The sequence below is a fragment of the Sus scrofa genome, chromosome X (genome assembly GCF_054392235.1).
Source record: "Sus scrofa isolate SSC_HxYL_T2T_F1_AM1 chromosome X, Sscrofa_HxYL_maternal_Yorkshire_Landrace_v2.0, whole genome shotgun sequence".
Taxonomy (NCBI): Eukaryota; Metazoa; Chordata; class Mammalia; order Artiodactyla; family Suidae; genus Sus; species Sus scrofa.
In genome coordinates this window covers 63,465,808-63,478,549 of record NC_139401.1, presented here as the reverse complement: position 1 = coordinate 63,478,549, position 12,742 = coordinate 63,465,808, and positions in this window count along the sequence as shown.

Sequence of the window (12,742 nt, the reverse complement as noted above, 5' to 3'; positions counted from 1 at the left end):
TGCTGAACTCTCTTATTAGTTATAGGAGGGTTTTTGTAAATTCCTTGGCATTTTCTACATAGAATGTTTTATGAAACATAAATAGTGACAGTTTTTTTTTCTTCCTTTCCAATCTCTATGCCTTTTATTAAATGGTATTTTTTTTTATAAATACCTCCTTGTTGGTTCATTGCCGATTTTTGCAAAATGCAATTGAATTTTGTGTGGTGAATTACATCAGGAATCCTTAAAGAGGTCCCTTTTCAATTTTGATAATTTATCAGAATTTCCTTGACAGTCTGCAAATAAAACTTTTTTCTTTATGTTCCACCTTATATTAGTTTTTTTCCCCTTGCTCTATTGTTCTATATTACTATATATATATATATATATATATATATATATATATATATATATATATATAATCTTCTTTATGCATTCATATATTGATGGACATTTAGGTTGCTTCCATGACTTGGATACTGTAAATAGTGAAGCAGTGAACATATAGTGTATGTGTGTTTTAAAGTTTGAGTTTTCTCTGGGTCTATGCCCGGGAGTTGAATATTTGGATCATATGGTAGTTTTACTTTTAGTTTTTTGAGGAACCTCCATACTGTTCTCCATAGTGGTTGTATCAATTTATATTCCCAACAATAGTGCAGGCGTGTTTGCTTTTCTCTGCACCCTCTCTAACATTTATTGTTTGTATAATTTTTGATAATTCTATTCTGACTGGTGTGAGATGATACCTAATTGAAGTTTTGATTTACATTTCTCTAATGATTAGTAATGTTGAGAATCTCTTCATGTGACTGTTGGCCATCTATAGGTCTTTGGAAAAATGTCTATTTAGGTCTTCTTCCCATTTATTTTTTATATTGAACAGTGTGAGTTTTTGGTATATTTTGGAGATTAATCCTTTGTCACATTGCAAATATTTTCTCCTGTTCTTTGGGTTGTCTTCATTATGTTTATGGTTTCCTTTGCTGTGCAAAAGATTTTGAGTTTAATTAGGGCCATTTGTTTATTTTTGTCTTTATTGTCATTACTATAAGAGGTGGATCTGAAAAGATATTGTGGCTGTTTATGTCAAAGAATGTTCTACATATGTTTTCCTCTAAGAGTTTTATAGTATCCAGTCTTATATTTAGGTTTTTAATCCATTTCAAGGTTTTTTTTTTTTTGCATGGTATAAGACGATGTTCTAATTTCATCCTTTTCCATGAGATTTCCAGTTTTCTCAGCATCACTTATTGAAGAGACTGTCTTGTCTCCATTGAATATTCATGCAAAGTTTGTCATAGATTAGTTGACTATATGTATATGGGTTTATTTTGTGATTTCTATTCTGTTACATTGATCTATATTTCCTTTTTTACCAGTACCATACTGTTTTGATGACTGTCATTTTGTAGTATAGCCTGAAGTCTGGGAACCTGATGCTCCAGTTCTATTTTTTTAAATTTATCTTTATTATAGTTGATTTACAATGTTCTGTCAATTTTTGCTGTGACATATATATATATATATATATATATATATAAATATTTATATATATGTGCATTCTTTTTAGATCTTTTTTCTTTCTCAGGTTTGCTTTGTCCATTTGGGTTCTTTTGGGTTTACACGTACATTTTTAAATGTTTAGTTCTAGTTCTATGAAAAATACCATGGGTAATTTGATAGTGATTGCATTGAATCTGTAGATATCCTTGGGTAGTAAAATCATTTTGACAATATTGAGTCTTGCAATCCAAGAACATGATATATCTTTCTACCTGTTTGCAACATCCTTGATTATTCAACAGTGTATAATTATTTTCAGAGTGTAGGTCTTTTGCCTCCTTAGGTAAGTTTATTCCTAGGTACTTAATTCTTTTTGATGTCGTGGTGAATTGGATAGTTTCCTCAATTTTTGTTTCTGATTTTTATTCTTTGTGTGTAGAAATGTGAGACACTTACATGTATTAATTCTGTATCCTAAATTTTGCCAAATTCATTGATGAGTATTAGTAGTTTCCTGATAGCATCTTCATGATTTTCTTTGTATAGGGTCATGTCATCTGCAAACAGTGACACTTTTACATTTTCTTTTCCAATTCGGATTCTTTCATTTCTTTTTCTTCCCTGTTTCCCAAAGCTATCAAAATATTCAAAATATTTTTTATAAAAGTGTTGAGAGTGGACATCCTTGTATTGTTCCTGATCGTAGAAGAAATGGTTTCACCTTTTCATTATTGAGAATGACATTAGATGCGGATTTTTCATAAATGGCCTTTATTATATTGAGGTAGGTTCCATCTATGCCCTCTTTTTGAATTTTGTAAAAATAATAAATGGGTGTTGGCTTTTGACAAAAGCTTTTTCTGCATGTATTCAGGTGATTATTTTGTTTTTAATTCTTCAAATATTTAATGTGGTGTATCACATTAATTTATTTGTAGATATTGAAAAAACCCTTGCGTTCCTGGGATAAATCCCACTTGATCTTGGTGTATGATCCTTTTAAAGTATTGTTGTATTCAGTTTGATAGTACTTTGTTCAGGATTTTTTGCAGACAGACAATATTCAACAGTGATATTGTCTCTAATTTTCTTTATTGTTGTGTTTTTAGTTTTGACATCAGGGTGATAGTGGTCTCATAGAATGAATTTGAAAGTATTCCTTCCTCTGCAATTTTTTTGGAATAGTTCTAGAAGGATAGGTGTTAACTTTTCTCTAAACATTTGAAGAATTTACCTGTGAAGCCATCTGGACCTGGAGTTTTTTTGTTGGAAGTATTTTTTTAATTTTATTTTTTATTAACATATGGTTAATTTACAGTGTTGTATCAATTTCTGCTGTACAGCATAGTGATCTGGACATAGATACACACACAGACACACAGACACACACACACACACACACACACACACACACACACACACACACACACACACAATTCTTTTTCTCATACTATCTTCCATCACGTTCTATCCCAAGAGATTGGATATAGTTCCTTGTGCTGTTACAGTAAGATCTCATTGCTTACCTATTCTAAATGTAATAGTTTGCATCTACCAACCTAAACTCCCCATCCAGCCCACTACCTTAGCCCTTTTCCTTGGCAACCACAAGACTGTGCTCTATGTCTGTGAGTCTGTTTCTGTTTTGTAGATAGGTCCAACTGTAATATATTTTCTATTCCACATGTAAGTGGTATCATATGGTACTTGTCTTTCTCTTTCTGACTTACTTCACTTAGAAGTAATGAGAATCTCTATTTCAATCTATGTTGCTGCAAATGACATTGTTTTGTTCTTTTTATGGCTGAGTAGTATTCTATTGCATATACGTACCACTTTTTCTTTCTTTCTTTCTTTCTTTCTTTCTTTCTTTCTTTCTTTCTTTCTTTCTTTCTTTCTTTCTTTCTTTGCTTTTTAGGGATGCACCTGTGGCATATGGAGGTTCCCAGGCTAGGGATAAAGTCAAAGCTACAGCTGCCAGCCTATGCCACAGCCACAGAAATGCAGAATCTGAGCCGTGTCTGCAACCTATGCCACAGCTCACAGCAACACTATATTCTTAACCCACTGGGAGATGCCAGAGATTGAACCCAATGGCTTCCTGATGGGAAAGACTGGTTCCTGTCCACTGGTGGGTGGAGCTTGGTCACATCCCTCCGTTTGGCAGGACCCTGTTGAGGGGTGGGATTAGAGGCAGCTGTGTGCCTAGGAGGACTTTAGGCAGCCTCTATGTTGATGGGTGCATCTACATTCTGACCCTTTTTGTTGTTTGGCCTGGGGACTCTCAGCCCTGGTGCCAAAAGGCTTTTAGGTGGGGACAGATTTTTCCAAAATGTCAGCCTCCAGGGGAACTCAAGCAGATGATCATTCTCAGGGCCTCTCTCTCCAGTGTCCTGACACAACATTGAGCTGCAGCCAACTTCTGCCTTCCCAGGAGACACAACAAGACCCACAGGTAGTTCTAGTCCATATTTTTATGGAACCCCTGCTTTGCCCTGTGACCCAGTGCAGGTGAAAACTTGTGTGCACCCATGAAGAATGTAATGTATGTTTTCCCTAGTCTTCTGAAATGCCTGCATTCAAGCCCTGCCTGCCTTCAACACCAAATGCTCTGGGTGACTACTCCTCCCAATTCCAAATCCTCATGCTGTGGAACTGAACATGGGGTTCAGAGCTCTCAGTCCCTGTGGGAGAGCCTCTGCAATATTGTTATTTTCCAGTTTGTTGGTCACTCACCACACTAGTATGGGTTTTGCCTATACCATGAAAGCATCCCTCCTAGTGACTAGTTGTGGCTTTTTCTTTGTCTTGAGGTGCAGGATATCTTTTTTAGTAGTTTCTACTCTATTTTGTCAATGGTTGTTCACGAGTTCATTGTGGTTTTTGTGTTCTATTGGGAGGAGGTGAACTTGAGTCCTTCTATTCTGACATATTTTCTCTAATCAAAAGTGTATTCTGTTTTCTGTTCATGTAAAATTGGACTGCTCTATTCTGTAAATTTTGGTGGAATTTGCCTATAAAATCATCTGAATCCTATATTTTCTTAGTGGGAAAATTTTCAACTATTCATCCTATTTTAAAATTTTTTTTGTCTTTTTTTTTTGTCTTTTTAGGGCCACACCTGTGGCCTATGGAGGTACCTAAGCTAGGGGTCTAATCAGAGCTACAGCTGCCTGCCTACACCACAGCCACAGCAATGCCAGATCTGAGCCACATCTGTGACCTGCACCACAGCTCATGGCAATGCCAGATCCTTAACCCACTGAGCAAGGCTAGGGATCGAACCTGAAACATCATGGTTCCTAGTCAGATTCGTTTCTGCTGAGCCATGATGGGAACCCCCCCATCCTATTTTTTAAATTGTCAAAGAAATATTCAGATTTTCTATTAAGTCTGTTTTGATCTACGTATACAAATTTCTAAAATTTTGTACATTTCACTTAAGTTTTTGAAACATTGGCATAAAATTATTTATAGTATTCCCTTATTATTGTTTTAAAATTATCTGCCAATATAGATATGGCTTTTTTGACAATATTATTTATTTGCACTTCCTCTTTGTTATGTATAATTTCACTAGAGGCTTGTCAATTTCCAATACTTGTTTTAAAGAAATAGCCTCTAATTTGAATGACCCTGTATTTTACCTTTTTTTCATATTTCATTAACTGTCTAGTTTTATATTTATTATTTTTTTTCAATTTATTGTTTTTAGAAATGAGTGAAAGCCAAAAACAGCAATGGGTGCATTAGATTTAATAACTAATTTAGACTTATATCTAACATTTTAAATCTAAATCTTAGAAAACATTTTTTTCAATCTTTACTCAATTCCAATAAAAATTTTTATGGCTATAAATTTTCACCTTACTACTGTCTAGCTGAATTTCACATATTTTGTTAAGCTTATTTTCATTATTGTTCAAATAAATAGTTTGTAATTTATATTTAATTTCTTCACTTACATTTTTATTTAGAAGTGTGGTTTTAAATTGTAAACTATCCATTTACTATTGATTTTTAATCTAAATCATCAGAATATTTAGAATGAATGGCAATATTTTGTTATATTTTGAAATGTTTTTATAGCCTAGTATATGCTAAACTTTTATAAATGTTACACACATGCCTACAAAGAATGTGTATTCTGCAATCTTGGACTCAGTGTTCTATATATTTATAATAGTTCAAGCTTGTTTACTGTGGTGATCACAGCCTTTATTACCTTACTTATTTTTGGTTATTTTCACTCTTCAGTTATTGAAAAACAGGTTCAGGTAGACTTTAAAATGTTCTTTGTGTTGCTGTCAATTCTTTTTTTTTTTTTTTTGTGTACATTTGGAGGCTATAGTAATACATAAATAAAACTTTAGAATCATTAAATTGGTTAATTTAAACTTTAAAGTCACGACCCTATTTATCTATGTTAATGCTTCTAGCATTATAATCTAATTTACCTGATATTAGTAGAGTTATCCTCATCTTAATAGCATTTTCCTTGTACATTTTTCCTATTCTTTCTTTGACTTTTAACATGTTTGTGTCCCATTTTTTAGACTTTTTTTTGTAAATATCATGTATCTGGATTTTAAAAATATGATGTCTGAAAATTGTTGTACTTTAACTGGATTGCTTATTACATGTACATTTATTGTGAATAGTTATATTTTTAAATTCAATTCTATCACCTTTTTTGTACCTATTATAATACTTTTACCTCTCTTTCTTATTTTTATTCCTCCCTTTGAACTGTGGTCCTCATCCCTGACCCTATATTCATTTTTCCATGTTTGTAAGAAAATCATTCACTCCATATCTATAATTTCAGTGGTTTCTCTAGAAATTTGAATATTTAAGTTAAAATAAATTTAATGTGAATAAAAATTTACCCTCTACCTAATTTACCTCTAATGTTGAATGTTTCAACAATGGTCACTCACTTCTGATTTATATGACTTTAATGTCTAGGAATTAATTTTCTTTTATTAATTTTGTTAACAAATTAGATATCATTATATTGCTTTATGCAATCAATGTTTGTTTGAATTTACCAAATGATAATGTATATGTTCTCTCATTATTCTTGTTTGACTCTACCTATCTTCCTGAATTTAGACGTCATTTTCTTTTTTCTGTATTTTTTCTTTATTATTATTATTAAATTATAGTTGATTTACAATGTTTCTTCAAGTTATGTTGTACAGTAAAGTAACTCAATCACACACATTTCTCTGTGCTACACAGTATGGTCCCATTGCCCATCTATTCCAAATATAAAACTTTGCATCCAAAAAAAAAACCCCAAAATGCCCATCCATCCCACTCCCATCCATTTCCCCCATGGGATCCCCAAGTCTGCACACCTTGGCCATGATCTACTTCTGTTTTTTATTTTTAAGATGGGATCATCTGTTCCATATTTTATATTCCACAAAAAGTGATATCACATGCTATTTGTCTTTTTCTTTCTGGCTTACTTTACTTAGTATGAGAATATCTAGCTCCATCCATGTTGCTGCAAATGACTTTAATTTGCCTTTTTTATGGCTTATTAATATTCCATTGTATATATGTGCCATATCTTCCTAATCCATTCATCTTTTAATAGAGTTTTAGGTTATTTCCATATCTTGGCTTTTGGGAATAATGATGCAATGAACATATGGGTGCATGTATTTTTTCAATGAAAGTTTTGTCTGGACATATGCCCAGGAGTGGGATTGCTGGGTCATATGGTAGTTCTATATTTATTTTTCTGAGATACCACCATACTGTTTTCCATAGTGGTTTTACCAATTTAAATTCCCACCAACAGTAAAGAAGGGTACATTTTTCTCCACAACCCCTCTAGCATTTGTTATGAATATATGACTTGTTATGACTTGTTAATGAATATCCAGAGAGTGGTGATAGAGGGAACTTACCTCAACATAATAAAAACCATATGTGAAAAACCAACAGCTAACATCATTCTCAATGGTGAAAAATTGAAAACATTTACACTAAGATCAGGAACAAGACAAGGATGTTTACTTTCACCACTATTATTCAACATAGTTTTGGAAGTCCTAGCCACAGCAATCCAAGAAGTAAAAGAAATAAAAGGAATCCAAGTTGGAAAAGAAGAAGTAAAGCTCACTTTTTGCAGTTGACATGTTACTATACCTAGAAACCCTAAAGTCAACAACAGAAAATTTTTAGAACTCATTAATGAATTTGGCAAAGTTTCTGGTTATGTAATTAATACGCAGATATCAACTGCATTTTTGTATACTAAAATGAAATATCAGAAGGAGAAATCAAAGAAACATCCCAGATACTATACCATCAAAAAGAATAAAAAACTAGGAATAAACTTTCCTAAAGAGACAGAAAGCGTGAACTCTAAAAACTATAAGATATTGATGAAAAAATCAAAGACAACACAAATGGATGTAAGTATATACCATGCTCTTGGATCGGAAGAATCAATATTCTCAAAATGACTCTATTACCTAAGGCTATCTACAGATTCAATGAAATTTTTTTTAAATTACTAAAGACATTCTTCAATAGAAGAGAATATTTTAAAATTTGTATAGAAACAAAATAGACCCCAAATAGCCAAAGAAATATTGAAAAAGAAAAATGAAAATGGAAGAGTCAAGTTTCCTAAATTTAGACAATACTACATTAATTAAAATAATATGGTACTGGCACAAAATCAGAAATATAGATCAATGGAACAGGATAGAAAGTTCAGAAACGAACACAAACACCTTTGGTAATTAATCTATGACAAGGGAGGAAAGAATTTATAGTGGAGGAAAGTCTCTTAAATAAATGGTGCTGGGAAATCTGGAAGGCTACATGTTAAAAAATGAAAGTAGGACACTATCTCACACCATAGAAAAAAATAAACTCAAAATGGATTAAAGACCTAAATATAAGGCAGGACACTATAAAACTCCTAGAGGAAAGGATAGGCAGGATGCTCTTTGACATAAATCACAGCAACATCTTGTTTGATCCACCTCCTAGAATAATGACAATAAAGACATAAATAAACCAATGGAACCTAGTTAATCTCAAAAGATTTTGCACAGCAAAGGAAACCATTAAAAACACAAAAAGACAACCCACAGAATGGGAGAAAGTCTTTGCCAACATACAAGGGACTAATCTCCAAAATATACAAGCAACTCATGTGACACAACGACAATAAAAACAACCCAATTGAAAATGGGCAAAAGGGAGTTCCTGTCGTGGCGCAGTGGTCAACGAATCCAACTAGGAACCATGAGGTTACAAGTTAGGTCCCTGCCCTTGCTCAGTGGGTTGATGATCTGGCATTGCCATGAGCTGTGATGCAGGTTGCAGAAACTGCTCAGATCCCGCTGTGGCTCTGGTTTAGGCTGGTGGCTATGGCTCCGATTAGACCCCTTGCCTGGGAATCTCCATATGCCGTGGGAGCAGCCCAAGAAATAGCAAAAAGACAAAAAAAAAAAAAAAAAGAAAAAAGAAAATGGGCAAAAGACTAAATATATGTCTCTCCAAAGAAGACAAGGATGGCCAACAGGCCTATGAGAAAATGTTTAATATCACTAATTATTAGAGATATGCAAATCAAAACTGCAATGAGTTACCACCTCACACTAGTCAGAATGACCATCAGTAACTAGATTTAATTTTCTGATCATTTTCTTTCATTGAAGACTTTTCTTTCTCCTTGATTCTCGAAAGAGAATTTCTTTTCTTTTTTTTTTTTTTTTTTTTTTTTTTTTTGTCTTTTTGCCATTTCTTGGGCCACTCCTGCAGCATATGGAGGTTCCCAAGCCAGGGGTTTAATCAGAGCTGTAGCCACTGGCCTATGCCAGAGCCACAGCAACATAGGATCTGAGCCACATCTGCAACCTACAACACAGCTCACGGCAATGCGAGATCCTTAATCCACTGAGCAAGGCCAGAGATCGAACCCACAATCTCATGATTCCTAGTTGGATTCGTTAACCTCTGAGCCACGATGGGAACTCCAAAAGAGAATTTCTTTTGATGTACGGTTCTAAGTTGACATGCTTCTCTTGCCATATCTTCTGGCTTCATTTGTTGGGTTTGAGAAGACAGATTTTAATTATAATTGCCAGTACTTTTTAGGTAAGCTGTCTTTTCTCTCTGAAGGTTTTTCAGAATTTCTCTTTATTCTTATGCCTTTTTATTTTCATTTCAATGTATCTAGGTGTGGCTTTTATCATCTTTGGAATTTTTTTGTGGGTGGAGTTAATGGACCTTTCTGAATATGTGGATTGATATCTCTCATAAATTTTGCTATGCTCCCATTTATGTTTCCACAATTTTTTTCCCTTGCTCATTTTGTTTTCTTTTTTCCCCCTGGAATTTTCCATATTCTGACTAAATATGTTGGATCAGGCAGTCTATCCATGTCTTTAAAGTTACCTATATTTTATCTCTTAACGTCTCTGTAATGCATATTATATAATTCACATGTAACTTCAAGGTTACCTATTCCCTTTTCAGTTTTATCCATTGATTTCTCATTATAGTGAATATTTTTTCTTTAGAGTGTCTATCCTTTTGATAATTTCTGCTCATTTTTGACAGCTTTCTGTTCTATCATTTTTTTCTTTAAACATTTTAAATATAACTTCTAGATTTATTTTTAGTAAGTCTTTATCTAGTATCTTTGGGGGCTTCCATATATAGTTTATTGTTTCCACTGACTCTTGCTCATGATAGTTTTTATGCCTCTGAATTTTATGTTTTTTTAAAACCAAGAATTAATATTAATCTAACTTTTTTAATGTGATTTGAGTTCTTTGAGACAAGACTTCAAAGTATGTTTTTCAAACAAATTTGCATTTGCAAATTGCTGAGCATAATGGGGAAGAGGTCTCATGTTGTAGGGTTGTGAAGTTATTAATTGTTATGCTTTTATTTCTGCAAGCATAAACTTGGTCACACAAGGATACTGTATATGAGTATGGTCAAAACAGTAAAATTTCTACTGAAATAGTGAGACAAGGCTGAAATGGAACCACAGTAATATGCATGGTAATTACTCTGCTATTTTCAAAGTCATAGATCTACAAATTAATATTACACACTCTTACATACATTAGAGACAATAAACTGAAGAATTAATTAGTGAAATTTTATGCCACATGACTGTGGCTTTATGCTTTATTTTCCTAATGCTAAAATAAGGAAAAAAAACCTAGACTAGAGTCATGTAAAAATAAAAATTTATAATTACTGTTTGAAATTATTATTTTTCCATAATTCTATTACTTTCAAAATAAAAATTTTTAATGTTATCTATGTATAATTTATATTTTCATGTGCCATGATAAACAGAAAACTTCGTCAATTTTCTAAAACTTTATTTTGTAAAACTTTTCATCTTTGAAGTCTTGAAGAGTATAACACAAAGTTCTAATATATTTTTTATTTTAATGATTTTTAATTTTTTCCATTATAACTGGTTTACAGTGTTCTGTCAATTTTATACTGCAGAGCAAGGTGACCCAGTCTCACACACACACACACACACACACACACACACACACACATACACACATATATACATTCTTTTTTCTCACATCATCATGCTCCATCATAAGTGACCAGATATAGTTCCCAGCAGGATCTCATTGCTTATCCATTCCAATGGCAATAATTTGCATCTATTAACCCTAAATTCCCAGTCAGTCCCACTCCCTCCACTTCCTCTTGGCAACCACAAGTCTGATCTCCATGTCCATGATCCAGTTTTTATATTTGCTTTCTTTGCCTTTCTTGTCAAGGGTTATGCCTTTGATTGCTTTATAAAAATGGCCAGCACTCAATGGGAAAGTAAGTGATGATTAAATTGAACCAATTACTATACCATCAAATAGCAATTACAATAACAAAAATAACACCTTAAACCATTTCTACGTTTATAGTTTGTAAAGTTCTGTCACTTTCATTAGCTCACTTCAGGGTTTTGGTCTCCTAGTCTCATACTTCTTTATCAACTTCTTTCAATCATCAAAACCACCTGGGTTTTCACTTATCACATATTGCTCCAAATAAGCTATTATCTTACCTCAAAAATCTGTTTGGTTAGACTCTTTGTTAAGTAAATGAAACAATAGCCTTAATAGTAATAATAACTATAAAGTATAACTGTTTGGATACTCTACATTATAGGCTTGGATTTTTTATGATAATCATACACATATATCCTAGTAAAATCTCTTGAGTAAAAAATCAATTTTAGCTACTTGTTATGCTATTCATTATGTTTATGCAATTAATTGGAAAAATTGCTGGAGTTCCCATAGTGGCACAGTAGTTAACAAATCCAACTAGGAACCATGAGGTTGTGGGTTCGATCCCTGGCCTTGCTCAGTGGGTTAAGGGTCCTGTGTTGCACTGAGCTGTGGTGTAGGTCTCAGATGCAGCTCATATCCCACGTTGCTGTGGCTCTGGCATAGGCCAGCAGCTACAGCTCCGATTTGACCCCTAGCCGGCGAACCTCCATATGCCACGGGAGTGGCCCTAGAAATGGCAAAAAGACCAAAAAAAAAAAAAAAGGAAAAATTGCTATAAAGTCATACACATTTTGTGAAAGTAACACTTTTTTCTATAAATTTTGCTGGAGTATAGTTGACTTACAAAGTTGTGTCAGCTCCAGGTGTACAACAAAGTAAATCAGTTATGCAGAATCCCTTTTCAGACTCTTTTCCAATATAGGACAATGTTGAATAGATTACACTGTGCTATACGGTAGGCATTTGTTACCCATCTATTTTATATATAGTAGTGTGTATATGTCTATCCCAACCCCCTAATTTATCTCTCCCCCTAACTATATGTTTCCCCTTTGGTAACCATAAATTTGATTTCTAAATCTTTGAGTCTTAACTAGAGACTCATACTAAGTGAAGTAAGTCAGAAAGAAAGACAAATACCATATGTCACTGATATCTGGAATCAAAGATACGGCACAAATTAACCTTTCCACAGAAAAGAAAATCATGGGCTTGGAGAACAGACTTGTGGTTGCCAAAGGGGAGGGGGAGAGAGTGGGATGCACTGGGAATTTGGGATTTTTTGATGCAAACTATTGCCTTTGGAATCGATAAGCAATGAGATCCTGCTGTATAGCACAGGGAACTATAGCTAGTCACTTGTGATGGAGAAAGATAATGTGAGAAAAAGTGTGTGTGTGTGTGTGTGACTGGGCCACTTTGCTGTACAGTAGAAAATTAAC